The following is a 21664-nucleotide window of genomic DNA, read 5'->3' on the forward strand; positions in this document are numbered from 1 at the left end:
CTGGGTCTCCCAGAGCAAAACGGGCCGGGATATGGGCTCATACCGTTTTTCGCCCATATCTTAGGAAATATCATACCTAGGACAATTTGGCTGGCGCCATTGGATTCGTGAGACGATTTCCGATTTTTCTACGGGTCCGGGAATTTTCTAAAGTCGATTTTTTCGTTTTTCGCGTTTTTCTCGGCTCCTGGGCCTCCTAGAGCAAAACAGGCCCGGATTTGGTATCAACCCCTTTTTTGCCCATATCTTTGGAAATAGCATAGCTAGAACAATTGGGCTCGCGCCATTGGATTCGTGAGACTATATCCGATTTTTCTAGGGGTCCGGGAATTTTCTAAAGTCGATTTTTTCGTTTTTCGCATTTTTCTCGGCTCCTGGGCCTCCCAGAGCAAAACGGGCCGGGATTTGGGCTCATACCCTTTTTCGGCCATATCTTTGGAAATATCATGGCTAGGACAATTTGGCTAGCGCCATTGGATTCGTGAGAAGATTTCCGATTTTTCTGGGGCTCCGGGAATTTTCTAAACTCGATTTTTTCGTTTTTCGCGTTTTTCTCGGCTCCTGGGCCTCCTAGAGCAAAACGGGCCCGGATTTGGTATCAACCCCTTTTTTGCCCTTATCTTTGGAAATAGCATAGCTAGAACAATTGGGCTCGCGCCATTGGATTCATGGGACGATTTCCAATTTTTCTAGGGGTCCGGGAATTTTCTAAAGTCGATTTTTCCGTTTTTCGCGTTTTTCTCGGCTCCTGGGCCTCCCAGAGCAAAACGGGCCGGGATTTGGGCTCATACCCTTTTTCGGCCATATCTTTGGAAATATCATGGCTAGGACAATTTGGCTAGCGCCATTGGATTCGTGAGACGATTTCCGATTTTTCTGGGGCTCCGGGAATTTTCTAAACTCGATTTTTTCGTTTTTCGCGTTTTTCTCGGCTCCTGGGCCTCCCAGAGCAAAACGGGCCGGGATTTGGGCTCATACCGTTTTTCGCCCATATCTTTGGAAATACCATAGCTAGGACAATTTGGCTGGCGCCATTGGATTCGTGAGACGATTTCCGATTTTTCTAGGGGTCCGGGAAATTTCTAAACTCGATTTTTTCGTTTTTCGCGTTTTTCTCGGCTCCTGGGCCTCCCAGAGCAAAACGGGCCGGGATTTGGGCTCATACTGTTTTTCGCCCATATCGTTGAAAATATCATAGCTAGAACAATTGGGCTCGCGCCATTGGATTCATGGGAAGATTTTCGATTTTTCTAGGGGTCCGGGAATTTTCTAAACTCGATTTTTTCGTTTTTCGCGTTTTTCTCGGCTCCTGGGCCTCCCAGAGCAAAACGGGCCGGGATTTGGGCTCATACTGTTTTTCGCCCATATCGTTGAAAATATCATAGCTAGAACAATTGGGCTCGCGCCATTGGATTCATGGGAAGATTTTCGATTTTTCTAGCGGTCCGGGAATTTTCTAAACTCGATTTTTTAGTTTTTCGCGTTTTTCTCGGTTCCTGGGCCTCCTAGAGCAAAACGGGCCCGGATTTGGGCTCTTACCGTTTTTCGCCGATATCTTTGGAAATAGCATACCTAGGACAATTTGGCTCGCGCCATTGGATTCGTGAGACGATTTCCGATTTTTCTAGGGGTCCGGGAATTTTCTAAACTCGATTTTTTCGTTTTTCTCGGCTCCTGTGCCTCCCACAGCAAAACAGGCCGGGATTTGGGCTCATACCGTTTTTCGCCCATATCTTTGGAACTATCATAGCTAGAACAATTTGGCTGACGCCATTGGATTCGTGAGACGATTTCCGATTTTTCTAGGGGTCCGGGAATTTTCTAAAGTCGATTTTTCCGTTTTTCGCGTTTTTCTCGGCTCCTGGGCCTCCCAGAGCAAAACGGGCCGGGATTTGGGCTCATACCGTTTTTCGCCCATATCTTTGGAAATATCATACCTAGGACAATTTGGCTCGCGCCATTGGATTCGTGAGACGATTTCCGATTTTTCTAGGGGTCCGGGAATTTTCTAAACTCGATTTTTTCGTTTTTCTCGGCTCCTGGGCCTCCCAGAGCAAAACAGGCCGGGATTTGGGCTCATACCGTTTTTCGCCCATATCTTTGGAAATATCATAGCTAGGACAATTTGGCTGGCGCCATTGGATTCGTGAGACGATTTCCGATTTTTCTAGGGGTCCGGGATTTTTCTAAACTCGATTTTTTCGTTTTTCGCGTTTTTCTCGGCTCCTGGGCCTCCTAGAGCAAAACGGGCCCGGATTTGGTATCAACCCCTTTTTTGCCCATATCTTTGGAAATAGCATAGCTAGAACAATTGGGCTCGCGCCATTGGATTCATGGGACGATTTCCGATTTTTCTAGGGGTCCGGGAATTTTCTAAACTCGATTCTTTCGTTTTTCGCGTTTTTCTCGGCTCCTGAGCCTCCTAGAGCAAAACGGGCCCGGATTTGGTATCAACCCTTTTTTTGGCCATATCTTTGGAAATATTATAGCTAGGACAACTTGGCTGGCGCCATTGGCTTCGTGAGACGATTTCCGATTTTTCTAGGGGTCCGGGAATTTTCTAAACTCGATTTTTACGTTTTTCGCGTTTTTCTCGGTTCCTGGGCCTCCTAGAGCAAAACGGGCCCGGATTTGGGCTCTTACCGTTTTTCGCCTATATCTTTGGAAATAGCATAGCTAGGACAATTTGGTTGGCCCCATTGGATTCGTGAGACGATTTCCGATTTTTCTAGGGGTTCGGGAATTTTCTAAACTCGATTTTTTCGTTTTTCTCGGCTCCTGGGTCTCCCAGAGCAAAACGGGCCGGGATATGGGCTCATACCGTTTTTCGCCCATATCTTAGGAAATATCATACCTAGGACAATTTGGCTGGCGCCATTGGATTCGTGAGACGATTTCCGATTTTTCTACGGGTCCGGGAATTTTCTAAAGTCGATTTTTTCGTTTTTCGCGTTTTTCTCGGTTCCTGGGCCTGCTAGAGCAAAACGGGCCCGGATTTGGGCTCTTACCGTTTTTCGCCTATATCTTTGGAAATAGCATAGCTAGGACAATTTGGTTGGCCCCATTGGATTCGTGAGACGATGTCCGATTTTTCTAGGGGTCCGGGAATTTTCTAAATTCGATTTTTTCGTTTTTCGCGTTTTTCTCGGCTCCTGGGCCTCCTAGAGCAAAACAGGCCCGGATTTGGTATCAACCCCTTTTTTGCCCATATCTTTGGAAATAGCATAGCTAGAACAATTGGGCTCGCGCCATTGGATTCGTGAGACTATATCCGATTTTTCTAGGGGTCCGGGAATTTTCTAAAGTCGATTTTTCCGTTTTTCGCGTTTTTCTCGGCTCCTGGGCCTCCCAGAGCAAAACGGGCCGGGATTTGGTATCAACCCCTTTTTTGCCCATATCTTTGGAAATAGCATAGCTAGAACAATTGGGCTCGCGCCATTGGATTCATGGGACGATTTCCGATTTTTCTAGGGGTCCGGGAATTTTCTAAACTCGATTCTTTCGTTTTTCGCGTTTTTCTCGGCTCCTGAGCCTCCTAGAGCAAAACGGGCCCGGATTTGGTATCAACCCTTTTTTTGGCCATATCTTTGGAAATATTATAGCTAGGACAACTTGGCTGGCGCCATTGGCTTCGTGAGACGATTTCCGATTTTTCTAGGGGTCCGGGAATTTTCTAAACTCGATTTTTACGTTTTTCGCGTTTTTCTCGGTTCCTGGGCCTCCTAGAGCAAAACGGGCCCGGATTTGGGCTCTTACCGTTTTTCGCCTATATCTTTGGAAATAGCATAGCTAGGACAATTTGGTTGGCCCCATTGGATTCGTGAGACGATTTCCGATTTTTCTAGGGGTTCGGGAATTTTCTAAACTCGATTTTTTCGTTTTTCTCGGCTCCTGGGTCTCCCAGAGCAAAACGGGCCGGGATATGGGCTCATACCGTTTTTCGCCCATATCTTAGGAAATATCATACCTAGGACAATTTGGCTGGCGCCATTGGATTCGTGAGACGATTTCCGATTTTTCTACGGGTCCGGGGATTTTCTAAAGTCGATTTTTTCGTTTTTCGCGTTTTTCTCGGCTCCTGGGCCTCCTAGAGCAAAACAGGCCCGGATTTGGTATCAACCCCTTTTTTGCCCATATCTTTGGAAATAGCATAGCTAGAACAATTGGGCTCGCGCCATTGGATTCGTGAGACGATTTCCGATTTTTCTGGGGCTCCGGGAATTTTCTAAACTCGATTTTTTCGTTTTTCGCGTTTTTCTCGGCTCCTGGGCCTCCTAGAGCAAAACGGGCCCGGATTTGGTATCAACCCTTTTTTTGGCCATATCTTTGGAAATATTATAGCTAGGACAACTTGGCTGGCGCCATTGGCTTCGTGAGACGATTTCCGATTCTTCTAGGGGTCCGGGAATTTTCTAAACTCGATTTTTTCGTTTTTCGCGTTTTTCTCGCCTCCTGGGCCTCCCAGAGCAAAACGGGCCGGGATTTGGGCTCATACGGTTTTTCGCCCATATCTTTGGAAATATCATAGCTAGGACAATTTGGCTGGCGTCATTGGATTCGAGCAACGATTTCCGATTTTTCTAGGGGTCCGGGAATTTTCTAAACTCGATTTTTTCGTTTTTCGCGTTTTTCTCGGCTCCTGGGCCTCCTACAGCAAAACGGGCCCGGATTTGGACTCATAGCGTTTTTCGCCCATATCTTTGGACATATCATAGCTAGGACAATTTGGCTGGCGCCATTGGATTCGTGAGACGATTTCCGATTTTTCTAGGGTTCCGGGAATTTTCTAAAGTCGATTTTTCCGTTTTTCGCATTTTTCTCGGCTCCTGGGCCCCCCAGAGCAAAAGGGGCCGGGATTTGCGCTCATACCGTTTTTCGGCCATATCTTTGGAAATATCATAGCTAGGACAATTTGGGTGGCGCCATTGGATTCGTGAGACGATTTCCGATTTTTCTAGGGGTCCGGGAATTTTCTAAACTCGATTTTTTCGTTTTTCGCGTTTTTCTCGGCTCCTGGGCCTCCTAGAGCAAAACGGGCCCGGATTTGGTATCAACCCCTTTTTTGCCCATATCTTTGGAAATAGCATAGCTAGAACAATTGGGCTCGCGCCATTGGATTCATGGGACGATTTCCGATTTTTCTAGGGGTCCGGGAATTTTCTAAACTCGATTTTTATGTTTTTCGCGTTTTTCTCGGCTCCTGGGCCTCCTAGAGCAAAACGGGCCGGGATTTGGGCTCATACCGTTTTTCGCCCATATCTTTGGAAATACCATAGCTAGGACAATTTGGCTGGCGCCATTGGATTCGTGAGACGATTTCCGATTTTTCTAGGGGTCCGGGAAATTTCTAAACTCGATTTTTTCGTCTTTCGCGTTTTTCTCGGCTCCTGGGCCTCCCAGAGCCAAACGGGCCGGGATTTGGGCTCATACTGTTTTTCGCCCATATCGTTGAAAATATCATAGCTAGAACAATTGGGCTCGCGCCATTGGATTCATGGGAAGATTTTCGATTTTTCTAGGGGTCCGGGAATTTTCTAAACTCGATTTTTTCGTTTTTCGCGTTTTTCTCGGCTCCTGGGCCTCCCAGAGCAAAACGGGCCGGGATTTGGGCTCATACTGTTTTTCGCCCATATCGTTGAAAATATCATAGCTAGAACAATTGGGCTCGCGCCATTGGATTCATGGGAAGATTTTCGATTTTTCTAGGGGTCCGGGAATTTTCTAAACTCGATTTTTTAGTTTTTCGCGTTTTTCTCGGTTCCTGGGCCTCCTAGAGCAAAACGGGCCCGGATTTGGGCTCTTACCGTTTTTCGCCGATATCTTTGGAAATAGCATAGCTAGGACAATTTGGTTGGCCCCATTCGATTCGTGAGACGATTTCCGATTTTTCTAGGGGTCCGGGAATTTTCTAAAGTCGATTTTTCCGTTTTTCGCGTTTTTCTCGGCTCCTGGGCCTCCCAGAGCAAAACGGGCCGGGATTTGGGCTCATACCGTTTTTCGCCCATATCTTTGGAAATATCATACCTAGGACAATTTGGCTGGCGCCATTGGATTCGTGAGACGATTTCCGATTTTTCTAGGGGTCCGGGAATTTTCTAAACTCGATTTTTTCGTTTTTCTCGGCTCCTGGGCCTCCCAGAGCAAAACAGGCCGGGATTTGGGCTCATACCGTTTTTCGCCCATATCTTTGGAAATATCATAGCTAGGACAATTTGGCTGGCGCCATTGGATTCGTGAGACGATTTCCGATTTTTCTAGGGGTCCGGGAATTTTCTAAACTCGATTTTTTCGTTTTTCGCGTTTTTCTCGGCTCCTGGGCCTCCTAGAGCAAAACGGGCCCGGATTTGGTATCAACCCCTTTTTTGCCCATATCTTTGGAAATAGCATAGCTAGAACAATTGGGCTCGCGCCATTGGATTCATGGGACGATTTCCGATTTTTCTAGGGGTCCGGGAATTTTCTAAACTCGATTTTTACGTTTTTCGCGTTTTTCTCGGCTCCTGGGCCTCCTAGAGCAAAACGGGCCGGGATTTGGGCTCATACCGTTTTTCGCCCATATCTTTGGGAATATCATACCTAGGACAATTTGGCTGGCGCCATTGGATTCGTGAGACGATTTCCGATTTTTCTAGGGGTCCGGGAATTTTCTAAACTCGATTTTTTCGTTTTTCGCGTTTTTCTCGGTTCCTGGGCCTCCTAGAGCAAAACGGGCCCGGATTTGGGCTCTTACCGTTTTTCGCCTATATCTTTGGAAATAGCATAGCTAGGACAATTTGGTTGGCCCCATTGGATTCGTGAGACGATTTCCGATTTTTCTAGGGGTCCGGGAATTTTCTAAAGTCGATTTTTCCGTTTTTCGCGTTTTTCTAGGCTCCTGGGCCTCCCAGAGCAAAACGGGCCGGGATTTGGGCTCATACCGTTTTTCGCCCATATCTTTGGAAATATCATACCTAGGACAATTTGGCTGTCGCCATTGGATTCGTGAGACGATTTCCGATTTTTCTAGGGGTCCGGGAATTTTCTAAACTCGATTTTTTCGTTTTTCTCGGCTCCTGGGCCTCCCAGAGCAAAACAGGCCGGGATTTGGGCTCATACCGTTTTTCGCCCATATCTTTGGAAATATCATAGCTAGGACAATTTGGCTGGCGCCATTGGATTCGTGAGACGATTTCCGATTTTTCTAGGGGTCCGGGAATTTTCTAAACTCGATTTTTTCGTTTTTCGCGTTTTTCTCGGCTCCTGGGCCTCCTAGAGCAAAACGGGCCCGGATTTGGTATCAACCCCTTTTTTGCCCATATCTTTGGAAATAGCATAGCTAGAACAATTGGGCTCGCGCCATTGGATTCATGGGACGATTTCCGATTTTTCTAGGGGTCCGGGAATTTTCTAAACTCGATTCTTTCGTTTTTCGCGTTTTTCTCGGCTCCTGAGCCTCCTAGAGCAAAACGGGCCCGGATTTGGTATCAACCCTTTTTTTGGCCATATCTTTGGAAATATTATAGCTAGGACAACTTGGCTGGCGCCATTGGCTTCGTGAGACGATTTCCGATTTTTCTAGGGGTCCGGGAATTTTCTAAACTCGATTTTTACGTTTTTCGCGTTTTTCTCGGTTCCTGGGCCTCCTAGAGCAAAACGGGCCCGGATTTGGGCTCTTACCGTTTTTCGCCTATATCTTTGGAAATAGCATAGCTAGGACAATTTGGTTGGCCCCATTGGATTCGTGAGACGATTTCCGATTTTTCTAGGGGTCCGGGAATTTTCTAAAGTCGATTTTTCCGTTTTTCGCGTTTTTCTCGGCTCCTGGGCCTCCCAGAGCAAAACGGGCCGGGATTTGGGCTCATACCGTTTTTCGCCCATATCTGTGGAAATATCAGAGCTAGGACAATTTGGCTGGCGTCAGTGGATTCGAGAGACGATTTCCGATTTTTCTAGGGGTCCGGGAATTTTCTAAACTCGATTTTTTCGTTTTTCGCGTTTTTCTCGGCTCCTGGGCCTCCTAGAGCAAAACGGGCCCGGATTTGGTATCAACCCCTTTTTTGCCCATATCTTTGGAAATAGCATAGCTAGAACAATTGGGCTCGCGCCATTGGATTCATGGGACGATTTCCGATTTTTCTAGGGGTCCGGGAATTTTCTAAACTCGATTTTTCCGTTTTTCGCGTTTTTCTCGGCTCCTGGGCCTCCCAGAGCAAAACGGGCCGGGATTTGGGCTCATACCGTTTTTCGCCCATATCTGTGGAAATATCAGAGCTAGGACAATTTGTCTGGCGTCAGTGGATTCGAGAGACGATTTCCGATTTTTCTAGGGGTCCGGGAATTTTCTAAACTCGATTTTTTCGTTTTTCGCGTTTTTCTCGGCTCCTGGGCCTCCCAGAGCAAAACGGGCCGGGATTTGGGCTCATACCCTTTTTCGGCCATATCTTTGGAAATATCATGGCTAGGACAATTTGGCTAGCGCCATTGGATTCGTGAGACGATTTCCGATTTTTCTGGGGCTCCGGGAATTTTCTAAACTCGATTTTTTCGTTTTTCGCGTTTTTCTCGGCTCCTGGGCCTCCCAGAGCAAAACGGGCCGGGATTTGGGCTCATACCGTTTTTCGCCCATATCTTTGGAAATACCATAGCTAGGACAATTTGGCTGGCGCCATTGGATTCGTGAGACGATTTCCGATTTTTCTAGGGGTCCGGGAATTTTCTAATCTCGATTTTTTCGTTTTTCTCGGCTCCTGGGCCTCCCAGAGCAAAACAGGCCGGGATTTGGGCTCATACCGTTTTTCGCCCATATCTTTGGAAATATCATAGCTAGGACAATTTGGCTGGCGCCATTGGATTCGTGAGACGATTTCCGATTTTTCTAGGGGTCCGGGAATTTTCTAAACTCGATTTTTTCGTTTTTCGCGTTTTTCTCGGCTCCTGGGCCTCCTACAGCAAAACGGGCCCGGATTTGGACTCATAGCGTTTTTCGCCCATATCTTTGGACATATCATAGCTAGGACAATTTGGCTGGCGCCATTGGATTCGTGAGACGATTTCCGATTTTTCTAGGGTTCCGGGAATTTTCTAAAGTCGATTTTTCCGTTTTTCGCATTTTTCTCGGCTCCTGGGCCCCCCAGAGCAAAAGGGGCCGGGATTTGCGCTCATACCGTTTTTCGGCCATATCTTTGGAAATATCATAGCTAGGACAATTTGGGTGGCGCCATTGGATTCGTGAGACGATTTCCGATTTTTCTAGGGGTCCGGGAATTTTCTAAACTCGATTTTTTCGTTTTTCGCGTTTTTCTCGGCTCCTGGGCCTCCTAGAGCAAAACGGGCCGGGATTTGGGCTCATACCGTTTTTCGCCCATATCTTTGGAAATACCATAGCTAGGACAATTTGGCTGGCGCCATTGGATTCGTGAGACGATTTCCGATTTTTCTAGGGGTCCGGGAAATTTCTAAACTCGATTTTTTCGTCTTTCGCGTTTTTCTCGGCTCCTGGGCCTCCCAGAGCAAAACGGGCCGGGATTTGGGCTCATACTGTTTTTCGCCCATATCGTTGAAAATATCATAGCTAGAACAATTGGGCTCGCGCCATTGGATTCATGGGAAGATTTTCGATTTTTCTAGGGGTCCGGGAATTTTCTAAACTCGATTTTTTCGTTTTTCGCGTTTTTCTCGGCTCCTGGGCCTCCCAGAGCAAAACGGGCCGGGATTTGGGCTCATACTGTTTTTCGCCCATATCGTTGAAAATATCATAGCTAGAACAATTGGGCTCGCGCCATTGGATTCATGGGAAGATTTTCGATTTTTCTAGGGGTCCGGGAATTTTCTAAACTCGATTTTTTAGTTTTTCGCGTTTTTCTCGGTTCCTGGGCCTCCTAGAGCAAAACGGGCCCGGATTTGGGCTCTTACCGTTTTTCGCCGATATCTTTGGAAATAGCATAGCTAGGACAATTTGGTTGGCCCCATTCGATTCGTGAGACGATTTCCGATTTTTCTAGGGGTCCGGGAATTTTCTAAAGTCGATTTTTCCGTTTTTCGCGTTTTTCTCGGCTCCTGGGCCTCCCAGAGCAAAACGGGCCGGGATTTGGGCTCATACCGTTTTTCGCCCATATCTTTGGAAATATCATACCTAGGACAATTTGGCTGGCGCCATTGGATTCGTGAGACGATTTCCGATTTTTCTAGGGGTCCGGGAATTTTCTAAACTCGATTTTTTCGTTTTTCTCGGCTCCTGGGCCTCCCAGAGCAAAACAGGCCGGGATTTGGGCTCATACCGTTTTTCGCCCATATCTTTGGAAATATCATAGCTAGGACAATTTGGCTGGCGCCATTGGATTCGTGAGACGATTTCCGATTTTTCTAGGGGTCCGGGAATTTTCTAAACTCGATTTTTTCGTTTTTCGCGTTTTTCTCGGCTCCTGGGCCTCCTAGAGCAAAACGGGCCCGGATTTGGTATCAACCCCTTTTTTGCCCATATCTTTGGAAATAGCATAGCTAGAACAATTGGGCTCGCGCCATTGGATTCATGGGACGATTTCCGATTTTTCTAGGGGTCCGGGAATTTTCTAAACTCGATTTTTACGTTTTTCGCGTTTTTCTCGGCTCCTGGGCCTCCTAGAGCAAAACGGGCCGGGATTTGGGCTCATACCGTTTTTCGCCCATATCTTTGGGAATATCATACCTAGGACAATTTTGCTGGCGCCATTGGATTCGTGAGACGATTTCCGATTTTTCTAGGGGTCCGGGAATTTTCTAAACTCGATTTTTTCGTTTTTCGCGTTTTTCTCGGTTCCTGGGCCTCCTAGAGCAAAACGGGCCCGGATTTGGGCTCTTACCGTTTTTCGCCTATATCTTTGGAAATAGCATAGCTAGGACAATTTGGTTGGCCCCATTGGATTCGTGAGACGATTTCCGATTTTTCTAGGGGTCCGGGAATTTTCTAAAGTCGATTTTTCCGTTTTTCGCGTTTTTCTCGGCTCCTGGGCCTCCCAGAGCAAAACGGGCCGGGATTTGGGCTCATACCGTTTTTCGCCCATATCTGTGGAAATATCAGAGCTAGGACAATTTGGCTGGCGTCAGTGGATTCGAGAGACGATTTCCGATTTTTCTAGGGGTCCGGGAATTTTCTAAACTCGATTTTTTCGTTTTTCGCGTTTTTCTCGGCTCCTGGGCCTCCTAGAGCAAAACGGGCCCGGATTTGGTATCAACCCCTTTTTTGCCCATATCTTTGGAAATAGCATAGCTAGAACAATTGGGCTCGCGCCATTGGATTCATGGGACGATTTCCGATTTTTCTAGGGGTCCGGGAATTTTCTAAACTCGATTTTTCCGTTTTTCGCGTTTTTCTCGGCTCCTGGGCCTCCCAGAGCAAAACGGGCCGGGATTTGGGCTCATACCGTTTTTCGCCCATATCTGTGGAAATATCAGAGCTAGGACAATTTGGCTGGCGTCAGTGGATTCGAGAGACGATTTCCGATTTTTCTAGGGGTCCGGGAATTTTCTAAACTCGATTTTTTCGTTTTTCGCGTTTTTCTCGGCTCCTGGGCCTCCCAGAGCAAAACGGGCCGGGATTTGGGCTCATACCCTTTTTCGGCCATATCTTTGGAAATATCATGGCTAGGACAATTTGGCTAGCGCCATTGGATTCGTGAGACGATTTCCGATTTTTCTGGGGCTCCGGGAATTTTCTAAACTCGATTTTTTCGTTTTTCGCGTTTTTCTCGGCTCCTGGGCCTCCCAGAGCAAAACGGGCCGGGATTTGGGCTCATACTGTTTTTCGCCCATATCGTTGAAAATATCATAGCTAGAACAATTGGGCTCGCGCCATTGGATTCATGGGAAGATTTTCGATTTTTCTAGGGGTCCGGGAATTTTCTAAACTCGATTTTTTCGTTTTTCGCGTTTTTCTCGGCTCCTGGGCCTCCCAGAGCAAAACGGGCCGGGATTTGGGCTCATACTGTTTTTCGCCCATATCGTTGAAAATATCATAGCTAGAACAATTGGGCTCGCGCCATTGGATTCATGGGAAGATTTTCGATTTTTCTAGGGGTCCGGGAATTTTCTAAACTCGATTTTTTAGTTTTTCGCGTTTTTCTCGGTTCCTGGGCCTCCTAGAGCAAAACGGGCCCGGATTTGGGCTCTTACCGTTTTTCGCCGATATCTTTGGAAATAGCATAGCTAGGACAATTTGGTTGGCCCCATTCGATTCGTGAGACGATTTCCGATTTTTCTAGGGGTTCGGGAATTTTCTAAACTCGATTTTTTCGTTTTTCTCGGCTCCTGGGCCTCCCACAGCAAAACAGGCCGGGATTTGGGCTCATACCGTTTTTCGCCCATATCTTTGGAACTATCATAGCTAGGACAATTTGGCTGACGCCATTGGATTCGTGAGACGATTTCCGATTTTTCTAGGGGTCCGGGAATTTTCTAAAGTCGATTTTTCCGTTTTTCGCGTTTTTCTCGGCTCCTGGGCCTCCCAGAGCAAAACGGGCCGGGATTTGGGCTCATACCGTTTTTCGCCCATATCTTTGGAAATATCATACCTAGGACAATTTGGCTGGCGCCATTGGATTCGTGAGACGATTTCCGATTTTTCTAGGGGTCCGGGAATTTTCTAAACTCGATTTTTTCGTTTTTCGCGTTTTTCTCGGCTCCTGGGCCTCCTACAGCAAAACGGGCCCGGATTTGGACTCATAGCGTTTTTCGCCCATATCTTTGGACATATCATAGCTAGGACAATTTGGCTGGCGCCATTGGATTCGTGAGACGATTTCCGATTTTTCTAGGGTTCCGGGAATTTTCTAAAGTCGATTTTTCCGTTTTTCGCATTTTTCTCAGCTCCTGGGCCCCCCAGAGCAAAAGGGGCCGGGATTTGCGCTCATACCGTTTTTCGGCCATATCTTTGGAAATATCATAGCTAGGACAATTTGGGTGGCGCCATTGGATTCGTGAGACGATTTCCGATTTTTCTAGGGGTCCGGGAATTTTCTAAACTCGATTTTTTCGTTTTTCGCGTTTTGCTCGGCTCCTGGGCCTCCTAGAGCAAAACGGGCCCGGATTTGGTATCAACCCCTTTTTTGCCCATATCTTTGGAAATAGCATAGCTAGAACAATTGGGCTCGCGCCATTGGATTCATGGGACGATTTCCGATTTTTCTAGGGGTCCGGGAATTTTCTAAACTCGATTTTTATGTTTTTCGCGTTTTTCTCGGCTCCTGGGCCTCCTAGAGCAAAACGGGCCGGGATTTGGGCTCATACTGTTTTTCGCCCATATCGTTGAAAATATCATAGCTAGAACAATTGGGCTCGCGCCATTGGATTCATGGGAAGATTTTCGATTTTTCTAGGGGTCCGGGAATTTTCTAAACTCGATTTTTTCGTTTTTCGCGTTTTTCTCGGCTCCTGGGCCTCCCAGAGCAAAACGGGCCGGGATTTGGTATCAACCCTTTTTTTGTCCATATCTTTGGAAATAGTATGGCTAGGACAATTTGGTTGGCCCCATTGGATTCGTGAGACGATTTCCGATTTTTCTAGGGGTTCGGGAATTTTCTAAACTCGATTTTTTCGTTTTTCTCGGCTCCTGGGTCTCCCAGAGCAAAACGGGCCGGGATATGGGCTCATACCGTTTTTCGCCCATATCTTAGGAAATATCATACCTAGGACAATTTGGCTGGCGCCATTGGATTCGTGAGACGATTTCCGATTTTTCTACGGGTCCGGGAATTTTCTAAAGTCGATTTTTTCGTTTTTCGCGTTTTTCTCGGTTCCTGGGCCTGCTAGAGCAAAACGGGCCCGGATTTGGGCTCTTACCGTTTTTCGCCTATATCTTTGGAAATAGCATAGCTAGGACAATTTGGTTGGCCCCATTGGATTCGTGAGACGATTTCCGATTTTTCTAGGGGTCCGGGAATTTTCTAAACTCGATTTTTCCGTTTTTCGCGTTTTTCTCGGCTTCTGGGCCTCCCAGAGCAAAACGGGTCGGGATTTGGGCTCATACCGTTTTTCGGCCATATCTTTGGAAGTATCATAGCTAGGACAATTTGGCTGGCGCCATTGGATTCGTGAGACGATTTCCGATTTTTCTAGGGGTCCGGGAATTTTCTAAAGTCGATTTTTTCGTTTTTCGCATTTTTCTCGGCACCTGGGCCTCCTAGAGCAAAACGGGGCCGGATTTGGGCCCATACCGTTTTTCGCCTATATCTTTGGAAATAGCATAGCTAGGACAATTTGGTTGGCCCCATTGGATTCGTGAGACGATGTCCGATTTTTCTAGGGGTCCGGGAATTTTCTAAATTCGATTTTTTCGTTTTTCGCGTTTTTCTCGGCTCCTGGGCCTCCTAGAGCAAAACAGGCCCGGATTTGGTATCAACCCCTTTTTTGCCCATATCTTTGGAAATAGCATAGCTAGAACAATTGGGCTCGCGCCATTGGATTCGTGAGACTATATCCGATTTTTCTAGGGGTCCGGGAATTTTCTAAAGTCGATTTTTTCGTTTTTCGCATTTTTCTCGGCTCCTGGGCCTCCCAGAGCAAAACGGGCCGGGATTTGGGCTCATACCCTTTTTCGGCCATATCTTTGGAAATATCATGGCTAGGACAATTTGGCTAGCGCCATTGGATTCGTGAGACGATTTCCGATTTTTCTGGGGCTCCGGGAATTTTCTAAACTCGATTTTTTCGTTTTTCGCGTTTTTCTCGGCTCCTGGGCCTCCTAGAGCAAAACGGGCCCGGATTTGGTATCAACCCTTTTTTTGGCCATATCTTTGGAAATATTATAGCTAGGACAACTTGGCTGGCGCCATTGGCTTCGTGAGACGATTTCCGATTCTTCTAGGGGTCCGGGCATTTTCTAAACTCGATTTTTTCGTTTTTCGCGTTTTTCTCGCCTCCTGGGCCTCCCAGAGCAAAACGGGCCGGGATTTGGGCTCATACCGTTTTTCGCCCATATCTTTGGAAATATCATAGCTAGGACAATTTGGCTGGCGTCATTGGATTCGAGCAACGATTTCCGATTTTTCTAGGGGTCCGGGAATTTTCTAAACTCGATTTTTTCGTTTTTCGCGTTTTTCTCGGCTCCTGGGCCTCCTACAGCAAAACGGGCCCGGATTTGGACTCATAGCGTTTTTCGCCCATATCTTTGGACATATCATAGCTAGGACAATTTGGCTGGCGCCATTGGATTCGTGAGACGATTTCCGATTTTTCTAGGGTTCCGGGAATTTTCTAAAGTCGATTTTTCCGTTTTTCGCATTTTTCTCAGCTCCTGGGCCCCCCAGAGCAAAAGGGGCCGGGATTTGCGCTCATACCGTTTTTCGGCCATATCTTTGGAAATATCATAGCTAGGACAATTTGGGTGGCGCCATTGGATTCGTGAGACGATTTCCGATTTTTCTAGGGGTCCGGGAATTTTCTAAACTCGATTTTTTCGTTTTTCGCGTTTTTCTCGGCTCGTGGGCCTCCTAGAGCAAAACGGGCCCGGATTTGGTATCAACCCCTTTTTTGCCCATATCTTTGGAAATAGCATAGCTAGAACAATTGGGCTCGCGCCATTGGATTCATGGGACGATTTCCGATTTTTCTAGGGGTCCGGGAATTTTCTAAACTCGATTTTTATGTTTTTCGCGTTTTTCTCGGCTCCTGGGCCTCCTAGAGCAAAACGGGCCGGGATTTGGGCTCATACCGTTTTTCGCCCATATCTTTGGAAATACCATAGCTAGGACAATTTGGCTGGCGCCATTGGATTCGTGAGACGATTTCCGATTTTTCTAGGGGTCCGGGAAATTTCTAAACTCGATTTTTTCGTCTTTCGCGTTTTTCTCGGCTCCTGGGCCTCCCAGAGCAAAACGGGCCGGGATTTGGGCTCATACTGTTTTTCGCCCATATCGTTGAAAATATCATAGCTAGGACAATTTGGGTGGCGCCATTGGATTCGTGAGACGATTTCCGATTTTTCTAGGGGTCCGGGAATTTTCTAAACTCGATTTTTTCGTTTTTCGCGTTTTTCTCGGCTCCTGGGCCTCCTAGAGCAAAACGGGCCCGGATTTGGTATCAACCCCTTTTTTGCCCATATCTTTGGAAATAGCATAGCTAGAACAATTGGGCTCGCGCCATTGGATTCATGGGACGATTTCCGATTTTTCTAGGGGTCCGGGAATTTTCTAAACTCGATTTTTATGTTTTTCGCGTTTTTCTCGGCTCCTGGGCCTCCTAGAGCAAAACGGGCCGGGATTTGGGCTCATACCGTTTTTCGCCCATATCTTTGGAAATACCATAGCTAGGACAATTTGGCTGGCGCCATTGGATTCGTGAGACGATTTCCGATTTTTCTAGGGGTCCGGGAAATTTCTAAACTCGATTTTTTCGTCTTTCGCGTTTTTCTCGGCTCCTGGGCCTCCCAGAGCAAAACGGGCCGGGATTTGGGCTCATACTGTTTTTCGCCCATATCGTTGAAAATATCATAGCTAGAACAATTGGGCTCGCGCCATTGGATTCATGGGAAGATTTTCGATTTTTCTAGGGGTCCGGGAATTTTCTAAACTCGATTTTTTCGTTTTTCGCTTTTTTCTCGGCTCCTGGGCCTCCCAGAGCAAAACGGGCCGGGATTTGGGCTCATACCGTTTTTCGCCCATATCTTTGGACATATCATGGCTGGGACAATTTGGCTGGCGCCATTGGATTCGTGAGACGATTTCCGATTTTTCTAGGGGTCCGGGAATTTTCTAAACTCGATTTTTTCGTTTTTCGCGTTTTTCTCGGCTCCTGGGCCTCCTAGAGCAAAACGGGCCCGGATTTGGTATCAACCCTTTTTGTGCCCATATCGTTGGGAATATCATAGCTAGGACAATTGGGCTGGCGCCATTTTATTCGTGAGACGATTTCCGATTTTTCTAGGGGTCCGGGAATTTTCTAAACTCGATTTTTTCGTTTTTCGCGTTTTTCTCGGCTCCTGGGCCTCCTAAAGCAAAACGGGAACGGATTTGGGCTCATACGGTTTTTCGCCCATATCTTCGGAAATATCATAGCTAGGACAATTAGGCTGGCCCCATTGGATTCGTGAGACGATTTCCGATTTTTCTAGGGGTCCGGGAATTTTCTAAAGTCGATTTTTCCGTTTTTCGCGTTTTTCTCGGCTCCTGGGCCTCCCAGAGCAAAACGGGCCGGGATTTGGGCTCATACCGTTTTTCGCCCATATCTTTGGAAATATCATAGCTAGGACAATTTGGCTGGCGCCATTGGATTCGTGAGACGATTTCCGATTTTTCTAGGGGTACGGGAATTTTCTAAAGTCGATTTTTCCGTTTTTCGCGTTTTCCGATTTTTCTAGGGGTCCGGGAATTTTCTAAACTCGATTTTTTCGTTTTTCGCGATTTTCTCGGCTCCTGGGCCTCCTAGAGCAAAACGGGCCCGGATTTGGGCTCTTACCGTTTTTCGCCTATATCTTTGGAAATAGCATAGCTAGGACAATTTGGTTGGCGCCATTGGATTCGTGAGACGATTTCCGATTTTTCTAGGGGTACGGGAATTTTCTAAAGTCGATTTTTCCGTTTTTCGCGTTTTTCTCGGCTTCTGGGCCTCCCACAGCAAAACGGGCCCGGATTTGGGCTCTTACCGTTTTTCGCCTATATCTTTGGAAATAGCATAGCTAGGACAATTTGGTTGGCCCCATTGGATTCGTGAGACGATTTCCGATTTTTCTAGGGGTCCGGGAATTTTCTAAACTCGATTTTTCCGTTTTTCGCGTTTTTCTCGGCTTCTGGGCCTCCCAGAGCAAAACGGGTCGGGATTTGGGCTCATACCGTTTTTCGGCCATATCTTTGGAAGTATCATAGCTAGGACAATTTGGCTGGCGCCATTGGATTCGTGAGACGATTTCCGATTTTTCTAGGGGTCCGGGAATTTTCTAAAGTCGATTTTTTCGTTTTTCGCATTTTTCTCGGCACCTGGGCCTCCTAGAGCAAAACGGGGCCGGATTTGGGCCCATACCGTTTTTCGCCTATATCTTTGGAAATAGCATAGCTAGGACAATTTGGTTGGCCCCATTGGATTCGTGAGACGATGTCCGATTTTTCTAGGGGTCCGGGAATTTTCTAAATTCGATTTTTTCGTTTTTCGCGTTTTTCTCGGCTCCTGGGCCTCCTAGAGCAAAACAGGCCCGGATTTGGTATCAACCCCTTTTTTGCCCATATCTTTGGAAATAGCATAGCTAGAACAATTGGGCTCGCGCCATTGGATTCGTGAGACTATATCCGATTTTTCTAGGGGTCCGGGAATTTTCTAAAGTCGATTTTTTCGTTTTTCGCATTTTTCTCGGCTCCTGGGCCTCCCAGAGCAAAACGGGCCGGGATTTGGGCTCATACCCTTTTTCGGCCATATCTTTGGAAATATCATGGCTAGGACAATTTGGCTAGCGCCATTGGATTCGTGAGACGATTTCCGATTTTTCTGGGGCTCCGGGAATTTTCTAAACTCGATTTTTTCGTTTTTCGCGTTTTTCTCGGCTCCTGGGCCTCCTAGAGCAAAACGGGCCCGGATTTGGTATCAACCCTTTTTTTGGCCATATCTTTGGAAATATTATAGCTAGGACAACTTGGCTGGCGCCATTGGCTTCGTGAGACGATTTCCGATTCTTCTAGGGGTCCGGGCATTTTCTAAACTCGATTTTTTCGTTTTTCGCGTTTTTCTCGCCTCCTGGGCCTCCCAGAGCAAAACGGGCCGGGATTTGGGCTCATACCGTTTTTCGCCCATATCTTTGGAAATATCATAGCTAGGACAATTTGGCTGGCGTCATTGGATTCGAGCAACGATTTCCGATTTTTCTAGGGGTCCGGGAATTTTCTAAACTCGATTTTTTCGTTTTTCGCGTTTTTCTCGGCTCCTGGGCCTCCTACAGCAAAACGGGCCCGGATTTGGACTCATAGCGTTTTTCGCCCATATCTTTGGACATATCATAGCTAGGACAATTTGGCTGGCGCCATTGGATTCGTGAGACGATTTCCGATTTTTCTAGGGTTCCGGGAATTTTCTAAAGTCGATTTTTCCGTTTTTCGCATTTTTCTCAGCTCCTGGGCCCCCCAGAGCAAAAGGGGCCGGGATTTGCGCTCATACCGTTTTTCGGCCATATCTTTGGAAATATCATAGCTAGGACAATTTGGGTGGCGCCATTGGATTCGTGAGACGATTTCCGATTTTTCTAGGGGTCCGGGAATTTTCTAAACTCGATTTTTTCGTTTTTCGCGTTTTTCTCGGCTCGTGGGCCTCCTAGAGCAAAACGGGCCCGGATTTGGTATCAACCCCTTTTTTGCCCATATCTTTGGAAATAGCATAGCTAGAACAATTGGGCTCGCGCCATTGGATTCATGGGACGATTTCCGATTTTTCTAGGGGTCCGGGAATTTTCTAAACTCGATTTTTATGTTTTTCGCGTTTTTCTCGGCTCCTGGGCCTCCTAGAGCAAAACGGGCCGGGATTTGGGCTCATACCGTTTTTCGCCCATATCTTTGGAAATACCATAGCTAGGACAATTTGGCTGGCGCCATTGGATTCGTGAGACGATTTCCGATTTTTCTAGGGGTCCGGGAAATTTCTAAACTCGATTTTTTCGTCTTTCGCGTTTTTCTCGGCTCCTGGGCCTCCCAGAGCAAAACGGGCCGGGATTTGGGCTCATACTGTTTTTCGCCCATATCGTTGAAAATATCATAGCTAGGACAATTTGGGTGGCGCCATTGGATTCGTGAGACGATTTCCGATTTTTCTAGGGGTCCGGGAATTTTCTAAACTCGATTTTTTCGTTTTTCGCGTTTTTCTCGGCTCCTGGGCCTCCTAGAGCAAAACGGGCCCGGATTTGGTATCAACCCCTTTTTTGCCCATATCTTTGGAAATAGCATAGCTAGAACAATTGGGCTCGCGCCATTGGATTCATGGGACGATTTCCGATTTTTCTAGGGGTCCGGGAATTTTCTAAACTCGATTTTTATGTTTTTCGCGTTTTTCTCGGCTCCTGGGCCTCCTAGAGCAAAACGGGCCGGGATTTGGGCTCATACCGTTTTTCGCCCATATCTTTGGAAATACCATAGCTAGGACAATTTGGCTGGCGCCATTGGATTCGTGAGACGATTTCCGATTTTTCTAGGGGTCCGGGAAATTTCTAAACTCGATTTTTTCGTCTTTCGCGTTTTTCTCGGCTCCTGGGCCTCCCAGAGCAAAACGGGCCGGGATTTGGGCTCATACTGTTTTTCGCCCATATCGTTGAAAATATCATAGCTAGAACAATTGGGCTCGCGCCATTGGATTCATGGGAAGATTTTCGATTTTTCTAGGGGTCCGGGAATTTTCTAAACTCGATTTTTTCGTTTTTCGCTTTTTTCTCGGCTCCTGGGCCTCCCAGAGCAAAACGGGCCGGGATTTGGGCTCATACCGTTTTTCGCCCATATCTTTGGACATATCATGGCTGGGACAATTTGGCTGGCGCCATTGGATTCGTGAGACGATTTCCGATTTTTCTAGGGGTCCGGGAATTTTCTAAACTCGATTTTTTCGTTTTTCGCGTTTTTCTCGGCTCCTGGGCCTCCTAGAGCAAAACGGGCCCGGATTTGGTATCAACCCTTTTTGTGCCCATATCGTTGGGAATATCATAGCTAGGACAATTGGGCTGGCGCCATTTTATTCGTGAGACGATTTCCGATTTTTCTAGGGGTCCGGGAATTTTCTAAACTCGATTTTTTCGTTTTTCGCGTTTTTCTCGGCTCCTGGGCCTCCTAAAGCAAAACGGGAACGGATTTGGGCTCATACGGTTTTTCGCCCATATCTTCGGAAATATCATAGCTAGGACAATTAGGCTGGCCCCATTGGATTCGTGAGACGATTTCCGATTTTTCTAGGGGTCCGGGAATTTTCTAAAGTCGATTTTTCCGTTTTTCGCGTTTTTCTCGGCTCCTGGGCCTCCCAGAGCAAAACGGGCCGGGATTTGGGCTCATACCGTTTTTCGCCCATATCTTTGGAAATATCATAGCTAGGACAATTTGGCTGGCGCCATTGGATTCGTGAGACGATTTCCGATTTTTCTAGGGGTACGGGAATTTTCTAAAGTCGATTTTTCCGTTTTTCGCGTTTTCCGATTTTTCTAGGGGTCCGGGAATTTTCTAAACTCGATTTTTTCGTTTTTCGCGATTTTCTCGGCTCCTGGGCCTCCTAGAGCAAAACGGGCCCGGATTTGGGCTCTTACCGTTTTTCGCCTATATCTTTGGAAATAGCATAGCTAGGACAATTTGGTTGGCGCCATTGGATTCGTGAGACGATTTCCGATTTTTCTAGGGGTACGGGAATTTTCTAAAGTCGATTTTTCCGTTTTTCGCGTTTTTCTCGGCTTCTGGGCCTCCCACAGCAAAACGGGTCGGGATTTGGGCTCATACCGTTTTTCGGCCATATCTTTGGAAGTATCATAGCTAGGACAATTTGGCTGGCGCCATTGGATTCGTGAGACGATTTCCGATTTTTCTAGGGCTCCGGGAATTTTCTAATCTCGATTTTTTCATTTTTCGCGTTTTTCTCGGCTCCTGGGCCTCCTAGAGCAAAACGGGCCCGGATTTGGTATCAACCCTTTTTTTGTCCATATCTTTGGAAATAGTATGGCTAGGACAATTTGGTTGGCGCCATTGGATTCGTGAGACGATTTCCGATTTTTCTA

Source organism: Diachasmimorpha longicaudata, chromosome 3, assembly GCF_034640455.1.
Source record: "Diachasmimorpha longicaudata isolate KC_UGA_2023 chromosome 3, iyDiaLong2, whole genome shotgun sequence".
Classification (NCBI taxonomy): Eukaryota; Metazoa; Arthropoda; class Insecta; order Hymenoptera; family Braconidae; genus Diachasmimorpha; species Diachasmimorpha longicaudata.